This window comes from Arvicola amphibius, chromosome 2 (assembly GCF_903992535.2).
Source record: "Arvicola amphibius chromosome 2, mArvAmp1.2, whole genome shotgun sequence".
Lineage (NCBI taxonomy): Eukaryota > Metazoa > Chordata > Mammalia > Rodentia > Cricetidae > Arvicola > Arvicola amphibius.
The window spans coordinates 90174545-90187231 of NC_052048.2; the positions used below are offsets into that span (position 1 = coordinate 90174545).

A 12687-nucleotide genomic window follows, 5' to 3' on the forward strand; every position below is an offset into this window, starting at 1 on the left:
TCTGGATATCAAATTTGGGCCATCTATGAAATTTGGATCAAGTGTTTTTACTCACTGAGCCATCTCATTGGTCCTAGTGTTTTTAATTAAGCTTTTTCTTTTAATTTTGTACAGGGTGCACTATGTAGCCCCGGATGGCCTGAAACTATGGAGTAGGCTGGCCTCCAAATCACAGAGATCACCCTGCCTCTGCCTCTCAGTGCTAATGTCTAGCTCAGAGTCAAGCTTTCTTATTGAGGCACAACCAGGTTTTCTTGGACATTTCTTGGAATAAAGTATTCATACTAGGACTTTACATACTGTCTACATTTTGGGGCAGTGGCAGATTCTTGTGTCATTTTTCTTGAATTTACATATTTAATCATTCAGAAAAGAAGTCAAGAACCATCCTGAGATGTGGCCGTGGGGAAAGAGCATGATGCTCAGGTGTGGCTTTTGTGAAACATTTCAGTAAGTAATATTTAGTAATTTTTCACAGTATCTGGAAAACAAACGTGAAAGAGAATTTAACTTTAAAGTAGAATAAATCTTAAAACCTTCCATACATCTCCCCATTTGTCAGCTTATCCCAGAGGCATCCATTGTCCCTGAGGAGCAACAGTGATGTCTGCAGGTGGTGACCAAGGGAAACCATGACACTAAGACTCTGACAGTGTCCAAGAACACCACCACCACACTGCTATTTGCTCATTAGGGCACCCGCCTGGCTTTCCTGCTCCACCACCATGCAGACAGGAAAACATAGCACATCGCCTTTCTTCTCCCTGTAACTGCCCGCAGTCCTTTGAAAACGCGCAATAGAAACCTGTCTTCAAAAATCAAGTTGTGAACAGTCAAAGTGGAGACCGAGAAATAATCTTAGCTCTGCTTGTTTCTTTCCCCATAAAGTCACGTGTCCCTGTCCTCAGTGCCCTTTCAGAGACACAAGCGATTAGCTTTTCTTGTCTCTATGCAGTTCACAAACTGCAAATGTCACTTTTATTTTAATCAGAGAGCTTGCTTTTGAGAGAGTATTGTCTTTAAAATTTCATATATCAGAAAGTAAGAAATACACCACATTAGGCAAGCACTTAGCACAGCAGTGTGATTTCTGTCATTTCCTAGGCATTACAGAGCTTACTTTCTAAGCACTTTCTCATTTAATCCACGAAACAGTCTTACAAAGTAGGTCTCTTCATTTTCATAGATGAGGAAAAACTGAGGATTAGCTACAAAGTAACAAATATGAAGCATAAACCCAGGCAGGGTGATTTGGGTACTAACCGTTAACAAGAGTACCAGTGAAAAACTTCTTTGCAATGGTCATTATTTGGAAACATCAGTTTCCTCACGATGAAACAGTTGCTGCCATATTGTCAGGTGATCTAGACAAGTCTTAGAAGTCATTTAGCATGAGAAAAAACCAACTCTCATGCTAAGAAATAAAGCTTGCCTGAAGATCAGGGTTGCAGAGCTAAGCCACTAGAGGTCAAGTAAATGGTGACATACACCTTTAATCCCAGGACTTGGGAGATAGAGGCAGAGGGATTTTGTTAGTTCAAGGCCACCCTGGGCTACATGAAATTGATACAGTCTATAAGAGAAACAGAGTTCACACAAAGGTGATCGCAGCAATAGAGAGGTGGAGACAGGAGTGATATGGGTGGGTGATGAGAGGAATATAAACCAGGAAGAGACATGAGTTTAGATGCAGTCTGAGGTAGGATCTGAGGTGACAGGATTGCCCCTTTGATCTGAGCACTAGAAGAGGTAAGAAAAAAAATGTCTAGTGGTTAGGTGCTCTGTTTCTCTGACCTTCAATTTTTCACCCCTGAAAGCTGACTCTGAGTTTTATTACTAAGAACAGTTTGAACTGCTGTAATCCCTTGACACATGAGAAGGACAGCTAAGAGCATGGCAGTTTGCTTTTCAAATAGCCAGAGGGACAGGCTTCAGCAGGACAGGTGTCACCTCCGGTATGTAAATCACACGACTCCTCCCACCTTTACTGCATTTTGTTGGTTAGAACTGTAAGCACGAGGAAGTGACATATAAACATGGACGTAAGAAGTGGACATGAGACCACAGGTGGACACGGGTCTGCCCACCACACTCCTCCTCACTTTCTTCTTCTGTGTCACTGTATTTGTACAAAAGTTTGAGCTGTGCAAATTAAATCTTTACCTAGTCTAAGGCCAAAATATTACTGAGTTCAAAGTTTTAGGAGTTAAATTAGAATGGCTCCTTTACATATCGTGGTGGTTTGAATAAATACGACCCACATAGGCACACAGGGAGGGGCACTACTAGGAGTGTGGCCTTACTGGAGTAGGTGTAGACTTGTAGGAGGAAATGAGCCACTGTGGGTGGACTTTGAGGCCTCAAATGCTCAAGCCAGCCCATTGTAGTTCTCTCTTCTTGCTGCTTGAGGATGCAGATGTAGAACCCTATCCCTCCAGCACCATGTCTGCCTGCACCCATGGTGATAATGGATGAACGCTCTGAACTGTAAGCCACCCTAAAGAAATGTTTTGCTTTCTAAGATTTGCTGTGGCCATGATGTCTCTTCACAGCAATAGAACACTGACTAAGACGCACAGGCTCTGCCCATCTGTGCCTTCTCTCCTGACAACAGACAGATGTTTCCTTAGTCAAGGCAGGTGTCAGGGTCCTTACATGAAGAGAAGGAGCCAGTGGTGCTCACAAACCACTGACAGTAGCCAGCAGCAGCTGCTGACAGGACTGTCACGCCTGTACTTTATTTCTATTAGAAGAAAAGGAAGGCGGGTCTTTCTTTAGGGATATATAGGAATATGTAGGACCCCACCTTCAAACGTGCAGGAGTCAGCTTCTGTTCTATGCCAGTGACAAAAACTAGGCCCAAGCCATAAGCCCGACAGAGGAGCATAGGGAACACGGATGTGTCTGGGCTTTGTTACAGTGAATGATGAACTGGCACAGGAGCATCTTCTCTGAGAACACAGTCTTCTTACAGAGATTCAAAACCAATGGATTAATAGAGTTAAAGGGTGTGACACCTGTACAGAAACTTTCCTCTAACAATATGGGGTCATTCTAGAACACAGTGAAAACAAGACAGTCATCACTCCAGGGACAGCAGCCATAAGCCACCTGGGGTCTCTGTGTTCACTGTCAAAATGTCCTGGGCTCCATAATACACTGCAGAGCGCCACTGACCAGACACGGTAAGTACCCGTCACTCTACAGACACTAACTGGGTAGAACCACTTCACACACTGTGGCAGGTATGCAGTTTCATAGTTGTTATAGCTCTCAGGTCCATATCTGCTGCTGTCTTTGCATCTTTATCTGAGAGCTTGCTATTCTTTTCATGGACTTCTAGAAGCCCTTTTATAGTACGAGGTTAGGTACTAAGCTTGGCGGGTGAGTACATGGTGGGTCCAGTCCTAGCACTGCTCCTCCTGGCCTCTTGGATCCGAGCAAATCAAGGTCCTTCAGAGTCTCCAGTTCCTCCCGTATGAACTCGATCATAAAAGCCTCTTCAAGTTGTTGAAAGAATAAAGAGCTTTCCTCCAGCATTTACTGTACCTACAATGGCTACAGTAAAGAGTATTAAATCTAATATAAATAGCCACAAGGGAAGTGCATACTTGAAAAAAATTCTAATTCTAAATGCAAGAATTTAGCTAAAATTTTCTTTTATTTCCCCATTAACTAAAATGAACAGAGTGTACTATATTATTTTCTCTCTTCTAAGTACAGGTATATAGGACATGCTAACTTTACAGTAATTTTTATTTATCTGTGTGTGTGTACATGGGTGTGCATGTCTGTGTGCATGCCACAGAGCACATGTGGAGGTCAGAGCACAACCTGTGGGAATCCTCTCCTTCTATCATGTGGTTTCCAGAGCTGAGGCTTAGATTGTCAGGCCTGGCAGCCTTTACCTGCTGAGCCATCTTTCTGGCCCAAGTCAGTTATCTTTAAGGTAAGAAGCAAATCAGTAACTGTGCTGCAGATATCTCCTGATAAACCGCAAGCAGCTCTCGCTATATTTCCCTCGGCCCATTATATTCTACATTATATTTCTACATGGTTTTAGGAAGCCACTTGCTACATTAGAAAAGTGGCCAGCTGTACACTGTGACGTCCCTCTAAATGATTCTCTACTTTTATTTTTCAATGTTTTCCTCATCTTCTGAAATTTGAAAATATCTTAACTTTTATAATTAGAAAACGATTTAAAAGAATATTATAAAAAGCAATTCTGAATACAATGAAAATTAAAACATAGATTATATCCAAAACACACAATAAAATAAATATAAGGATAAAATACCTACAGTTTACTCAAGGTAGTCATGAAAACATTGAATGAAAATACAACAAACATTAGTAACTATACTATGGATGATGGATTTTTATGAATTCATTACAAAATTACTTTATTTTTGAAAATTTCAAGTATCTTAATTTTATAATAAGGACTTTTTAACTCTAAAAATTTTCATAATAAAAATGTAAAAATGTCAACGAATAAAAGCTTTCTCTTTATCCCTTGCCCTCTACAGTAGCATATACTGCTATCAGCTGAGACGGTTTGCTGTTCAATATTCCAGTTGTTTTGTTTTGTTTTGAAACAGGGTCTGAATGTATAGCTCAGCTTATCCTGAGACTCACAGTGATCCTCCTGCCTCAGCACCATGAGGACAGAGATTACAGGTATGGTATATTAAATCTGGTTCTGAATCCACCTTTAACGTCCTTAGATTCCATTAGCCAAGGCTTGATTTCCTTCCTTACGAAGAAGTGATCATCCACATGTATCCACTTGATACATCAGTGATTCCATCACTCCACTTGAGATGTCGGTGCACTGAGGCAGGAGGATGACTGTTAGTCTGAGGCTAACATAGTGAGCTCCAGGCAGCCTATACTTTAAATTAAGACTAAACAAGCCGGGTGGTGGTGGCACACGCCTTTAATCCCAGCACTCGGGAGGCAGAGGCAGGCGGATCTCTGTGAGTTCAAGGCCAGCCTGGTCTACAAGAGCTAGTTCCAGGACAGGCTCTAAAAAAAAAAAAAAGCTGCAGAGAAACCCTGTCTCGAAAAACCAAAAAAAAAAAGACTAAACAAAAACCAGGCATATTCATCACTATGCCATCTCAGTGAAACATGTCATCAGCTAATGTTGAGGGAAAGGGGAAAATAAACTTCTTTTGTTAATTGCTAATTTTACTTTTTGAGACAGGGTTTCTCTGTGTAGCTCTGACTGGCCTAGAACTCACTCCATTGACCACGCAGGCTTTGAATTCAGAGATCCACCTGCCTCTGCCTCCTCAGGGCAGGGATTAAAGGTGTGTGCCACCACTGCCCAGACTATATCTCCCCTTTTAGGCACAGCTCACAGAGAGCTGTCAGGCTGAGGGAAGCTCTACACCTGACAGTAAATATATACTTAGATCTGGAAGCTCAGAAGCCCCGCATGAAGATATTCAATAAAGCGCTGAGTGCTGACACACATGAAGAATGTTCTATTATAAACCCATTTTTCACTTTCTTGCACCTTTCCAAAAAATTAGCCTTTTGTGGTAAAATTTTCCATGCTTAGTTTCAGCCCAAAGGTGATTTTTTTGCAAAGTTTGAGAAAAATATATTAAATAGTGTTTGAGTTAAGAAAAGATGAAAAAAAAAGACCACATAAAATTTCCACTTTGAAAGCAGTTTCAGGATTTGCAAAAATATTCAGACAGCTAACAATGACTGTAGTTGAAAAGCCGAAATTTTCCACATGTCCAGTGTTCAACAAAGTAGTCTAAGAGAATCAGAGAAGACAATATGCATGCACACATGTAAACAAATACATACGGGATCTGGCAAGATTGCTCAGTGAGTAAAGGCACCTGCGGCCAAGGCTGATGACCCGAGTTCTATCCCTGCAACCCACACAGTGCAAGGAACATAATGACGCCTACTAGCTGCCCTCTGACCTCCACATGTGTGCAGTGTGGAGTGATGGACCCTACTAGCTGCCCTCTGACCTCCACATGTGTGCAGTGCTGGCATCTGCACCCACACACATTTGCATGCTCAGACACATACATAAGTTAAAGTGTAAAAACTATTAAAAAACAAATATCTACCGAGTCAGAGTGTGACGGGCCACTGGAAAACCAGCACTCTACTACAGTTAACACAAACCTTCCCTGGAATAATTGATTGCTTTCTAACGCGAAGTGTTTCACAAGCAGAGGATTCACGGCTGCCTCTCTGATCATGGTTTTCACACCAAGACTCACTAGTGGCCACATGGAGACAGTGTCAACTCCTGCACTGCACTGTCCCAGATGCCCATCCCAAGTCTGCAAGTCTCACCCTGTTTTCAGTTCACCTTCTGCCCTTAGCCAGGTCTCCATGCTACCTTCCCCCTTGAGAACATTCACACAAGCTCTGATCCCTCCAAAATCTCCCAAACCTCGCTGCAAAGAAACATTCACCTACTTCCCATTAAAACTCCCAAGTCCTCGAAGAACTCAGGTATTGAGGAAACAACACAAACACGTTTAATTTAAGGAAACGAAGCTGGAGAGACGAGCTGGAGAGACGGCTCAGCGGCTAGGAGTGCTAGCTGCTCTTGCAGAGGACCTGGATCTGACTTCCAGCACACATGGCACTCACAAGGCACTGTAACTCCAGTTCCAGCAGATACAGTGCCCTCTTCTGATCTCCTCTGGCACTACATGCATGTGGTAGGCAGAGGCACATGCAGGCAAAACACCCACATACACAAAAATAAAAAAGAAAAATTAAAAGATACATTTACCTGGCAAGTTCCTTATTTCCTAATTGAATTTTTCTCCTCGGCTTCTAGATCAATATCTATCGCTCTACATTCTGCAGCTTCCTTCTCTTATTGCACTAACATGTACTCTGCAGGGTAATTCCAGCAATGGGATACCATCCATCGCATCGTCTTAACAAGCTGTCACTTTATTTCAGCTAACTGTCACTGTGGAATACCGCTCTGTCTCAGGATTCTGCAGGTGAGGAATTGCGACAGGCTCAGCTGGATGACTGTGTGGCCCCTGGATCAGCTGGATGCTGGTGCAGCACACAGTGCACTGGAGGGCTGCTTTGCCAAGTGCCTGGGGACCCTCTCGTGTGGCCACCAGGCAATGCCAGAGTAGCTAGACCTTTAACATGGCAGCTGCCTACTGAGACAAAGAAAACTGAAGCTCTCTAGGTCTGGAGTTGGAAATGCCAGAACCTCACCCCGAGTCACCGAAGTGACTTGCTGAAAGCAGGTCAGGTGCCCAGGCTAAGCGCAGAGTGGAGGGAACTCACTCCATTTCTTGAGGAATGAATGGCAGGGAGCCAGGGCCCTTCATCCCCACATCACTGCACCTCTCGCGACCTCCTTTCCCTTCTCGCAGCTCCTGTACTATCCAAGTCTGGATGAATGGCTTTCAGAACTTTTACCTTAACTCACAATTAGATATACATTCCAGAATGGAACCTGAGTTACCAGCACACACTTGTAAAATGAGAAACAAATGTCTGGCAATAAATACCTAGATTACAATATAAATACAGGCTGTTCTATTTCTTCAAGTGCTGTTTGGACATTCGTAAATGATTTCTTCTCTCAGGAGAGCATTAGACATCCTAGCCTCATGGGCCAAACCCTGGTCAGGTGACTTGCCCTGGACTGTGGGAGCAGTGTCACCTTCAGAGAGAGACTTTAGAATGCGGCCCACCCCTTTCTGTCCTCTCCACGATGCCAGAATATGTCAGACCAAGTCCCTCAGTTTGGATTCTGGAGTAAGACTTCAGAGAGAACTGCGCAGGGATGGCCCTTCCTCACAGGATGTTCACTACAAGTAAGAACCAAGCCTTTTCACTCGGGCTTGTGCCCCGTGCCTGTGAAACTGTGGCACAGTCTTCCCCATCCACACTGTAACCCACGGCAACATCGCAGGGTGCGCGGGGCTGTGGGTGATAGTCTGGAAGACAACTGTGTTTGCTGCACCTTTCTCTCTTCGTCCTTTACACAATGGAGCAATCCCTGAGTGTGCACATCTATACCCCCTTCCTCCTTTACACAATGGAACAATCCCTGAGTGTGCACATCTATACCCCCTTCCTCCTTTACACAATGGAACAATCCCTGAGTGTGCACATCTATACCCCCTTCCTCCTTTACACAATGGAACAATCCCTGAGTGTGCGCATCTACACCCCCTTCCTCCTTTACACAATGGAACAGTCCCTGAGTGTGCACATCTACACACTCTTCCTCCTTTACACAATGGAACAATTTCTGAGTGTGCGCATCTACACACTCTCTATTCAGTCTCGACTGGGAATTTGCTGTGCGCTGTATCTAGTGCTGCTCACTTGCACTAGGAATCACGCTGTATTCAGTGCTGCTCACTTGCACTAGGAGTCACGCCTGTTGCCTGGTAGTTTCCTTTTCACTGCACCTTCTTTCTTGTTTCTTTTCTTCACTGAAAAACGAGTTCACTGCATGTCTGATAAAACCCACGAACCCCCTATGTTTGTGTGTCCCCCACTGCTAGAGCAAGAGCTAAATAAAGTCTGACTGGCCTCCTTAGATGTATCACACTGCAGCCCAACTCAACATTTTACCTGCTATTGCTGCCTTCAGGGGCCAGTGACAGAAGTCAATTCTTTCATTGTGTAGAGCACACAGCGACTCCCTCTCTGTCTCATGGACGTGGACTTCTAGAGGCCTGTTCAGATACCCGGCTGTGGAGAAGGGCTCTGTTCAGAAACTCCTGCCTCAAAGCTCGTTTGAACTTCTGAGCTGGAAGAAGGTTCTGCTCTCTACACATCCAGACCCTCTCAGATCTTCCCTGCTTTACTTCTTATCACTAAATCTGGGGACAGGGCCCTGGCGACAGCTCCTGGGACACCAGTCGTTCCTCTTGCCTCCCTGAAGGTTTTCCTAACCACTCAACAGAACACGGCACAACGGCATGCGGTTCTCACTGCAGGCCTGATTGGATGGGCCAGGAAGGCCCTGGAGAGTAGGGCGGTTCAGCACAGGCTTTTTCGGTAACTGCACAGCAGGCAGAAGATCTGAATTAATTTTGTTCTATTATTGGGGGGGGTGTACTCCTGAATTGACAAGTTTAAAAATACTAACGTGTCATCTTCTCAGCACAACTTTGTCAAGCAACTCAGTTGCAGTCACACATTTGAAGTCTAAAATTTAGGGTATCTGATAACACTCAGAGAAAGAAAGAGGAGAACAGTGTGGTATCTCACCCTGTAAACAACCCTGGAGAGACTTGAGCAGGAGGACTGCTGGGCTATGTAAGCTCTAGGCTAGCAAGTCAGACCCTGTCAAAACAAAAATAAAAACATCTAGTAAGAAAAACAAAACCGAAACCAGAAAGGAGAAGAAAGCTCCAGGCTGTAACAGGACCCATGCACTTCATTCTCTCCATTCTCCTCTGGTGTCCTTAGGCAGACACGGTTTGCCTTTGCTGACACGTTATAACACAGCTGTCATAGTAGTGAGCAGGGAAAATTGGTTTTAAGTTGAGAGATGGTTCCTAGATGGTTCCTAATACTGAGAGGAGATGGAAACCTATACAACTGACAGACAGGACGCATTTTTCTAAAACAGTAAAAAGGCCACAGTCCCCTAAAAATGGTCAGGGGACAGGCAGACTCTCTTGACTACATTGTATCTAGCACAGCATCACCAGGATTACAGTATCTATTGCTGCTCAGAATCTGTAAGTAAACCTCCTCTCTGCTCCATGGTCCTTGATGAAGAAGCTGAGTATTACCAGGCACGGACAAGGCTTTGCTGCCCCTGGATAGTGTGCTATACAAGTTGAAGCCATCTGGTGGTAAAGGAAGACACTTTTGCTGTTCAGAAGAGGTCAGCTGTCTGCTACTGTGCACCTTTTCCAGGGAACGCCAAAGAACAAAAGACAAACTTGCAAAGGATCTGCTCTTCCCAGAGGATGCTGTCGCCAAATGTGAAGGTAACAGAAAATCACCTCACAACTCAGTCCACAGCCAGGTAAGTCCTACCTAATCTTGACTTTATGGAAATGACCAATTGGAGGGTACCTTTTTAACATGCAGAGGGCTCATGCTGAGAAAGCAGGTTCTAGAAAATAGGGTAAGATTGCTACTCGTAACTGCTAGGGCACCAGAAGGGTTTCCACCCTTTAGCAGACATAAACACAGCCATGCACACACCATAGTCTGTCACCCAAAGGCTGAAGGACATCAGGCACCTTCCCAGACCCTCTATAAACACAGCTAACAGAAGCGCATCCCACTTCAAGACTGGGCTCCAGATGAGGCTGAATCCCGATGAGACCCCTTTCTCTTATTTTTTCATATAAAACAAAGATGACTGCAATTAAGCTCATCTCAGATCCAAGACACTGTGGGTCTAAAGACCAATAGTGAACATCGTTACAAGTCAGAGCAGTCACTACTCATCAGTCTACCAACAGGTTCTCTAATAGAAAAAAAAAAAATCCCTATTCTGGATATTACTTACAAAATATCTGACAAACATCTATCTCTATATTTTATATATCAAGCTTGATTCAAGAGAGAAACAAATAAAAATGTAATACCAGATTTTAAAAGATGAAATCATTTAGTGCTGTATAAAAGTACAGGTCAGTCAATATACCTGGCATTGTGCAATAAGTCTCTACAAATGACTTGAGAACAAAGTCGTCAGCACAACCCCTCTCCCCCAGCTCCTGCTGCACGGGTGTCTTTGTTACACATGTCCCTGCCTCTCCCAAGCCTGCCCTAGTGTATGCAAGGTCCTTGGCTCAGGAGCAGTTCCCTGCTAATGCACCAAGGCCATCCACCCAGAGGGGTGAGAGGCTGCCCGGTAGGCAGGCCTGAAGATTCCCGCAAGGGAGTGCAGGTACCTTCAGCTTGTGCTGCAAGTTCTGCTGTGTGCTACTGGACCTCGCCCTGCCCCTACGTTCACCCATTTGTCTGCGGTGTCCTTGGGCTACCAGGCATCCCTGATTCAGTGCTGAGGAGTTCCATCCAGATGGTGCTGAGGAGTTTCCATCCAGTCAGGAACAGTTCCTGCTCCTGCACTGAAGAGATCCACCCAGAGTCAGTCACAGCAAAGATTGGACCAAGACACCAAGTCTCTCCTGGCTCCATTTGAAGGAAGAGATGGGCAGGCGCCAAAGCAAGAATTCTTCCAATAACCTGAAAGGCAACATGACATCACCAGAATCCAGGGATCCCGAACAACAAGAACTGAACACCCTACTCCAGAAGAAATAGAAGAATCGACTTTAAACAGTACTTTATGAAAATAACAGAGGACCTTAAACAGGAGGTGAAAAACAGCCATAAAGAAATGGAGATGACAAACAATGACGAAATGAATAAATCTCTCAAAGATACCCAAGAGAAAACAAGAAAAACAAGAAAAAGCAATCAAACAGGTAAGGGAAAACAGTACAAGACCTGAAAAATGAAATGAAAGTAATGAAGAAAACACAATCCAAGGGAAGACTGGAAATGGAAATTCTGGGTAAACGAACAGAAACTACAGAGACAATTATTACCAACAGCATACAAGAGACAGAAGAAAGAATCTCAGACTCTGAAGATACTATCGAGGAAATAAACTCACTGATTAAAGAACAAAACAAATCCAACAAATTCTTAACACAAACATCCAGGAAATCTGGGACACTGTGAAAAGACCAAACTTAAGAATAATGGGGGTAGAAGAAGGAGAAGAATTCCAACTCAAAGGCCCAGAAAATATATTCAACAAAATTATAGAAGAAAACTTCCCCAACCTAAAGAAGGATGTTCCTATGAAGATACAAGAAGCATACAGAACACCAAATAGACTGGATCAAAAGAAAGCATCCCCACGCCATATAATAATCAAAACACAAACATACAGAATAAAGAATAGATATTAAGAGCTGCAAAGGGGAAAGGTCAAGTAACATATAAAGGGAAACCTATCAGAATTAAACCTGACTTCTTCCAATGGAAACCATGAAAGCCAGAAGGTCTTGGACAGATGTGCTACAGACACTAAGGGAAACATGGATACAAAGCTTGCATTCAGCATCGATGGAGAAAACAAGATATTCCAGGACAAAAACAGATTTAAACAATATGTAGCCAAAAATCCAGCCTTACAGAAAGCAATAGAAGGAAAATCACAAACCAAGGAGTCCAAGAATGCCACAATAACTCAGACATCTAGCGACCCTTCACCAGCACAACTCGAAGACGGGTAACACACAAACTCTACTACCAAAAAAAATGACCTGAGTTAATAACCACTGGTCATTAACATCACTTAATATCAATGGAAACTCACCTATAAAAAGGCAACAGGCTAAGAGATTGGATATGAAAACAGGATCCAACATTCTGCTGTTTACAAGAAACATACCTGAACCACAAAGACAGACATCTACTCAGAGTAAAGGGTGGGGAAAAGGTTTATCAAGCCAAATGGACCTAGAAACAAGCGGGTGTGGCCATACTAATTTCTCACAAAGTTGACTTCAAACTAAAATCAATCAGAAGAAGATGGCGATGGACATTTCATACTCATAACAGAACAACTCATCAGGATGAAGTCTCAGTCCTGAATATCTATGACCCTAAATAAAAGCACCCATTTATGTAAAAAGAAACATTACTAGAACTCAAGACAGACAT

The 12687-nt window shown here is 43.5% G+C and overlaps 1 protein-coding gene across 7 annotated transcripts in view; it reads right to left on the reverse strand.

The window, feature by feature from the left end:
• LOC119806759 (lipid droplet-associated hydrolase-like) overlaps window positions 1-12687 on the reverse strand; it is a 67896-nt gene that overhangs the window by 20552 nt on the left and 34657 nt on the right. The window contains exon 5 of one of the 7 annotated variants that reach the window (XR_005284262.1): window positions 9253-9327. The exons of the other annotated variants lie outside the window; for them this stretch is intronic. The gene's annotated coding sequence lies outside the window, so the exon portion shown is untranslated. The remainder of the gene's footprint in view (window positions 1-9252; window positions 9328-12687) is intronic. 7 annotated transcript variants of the gene reach the window in all.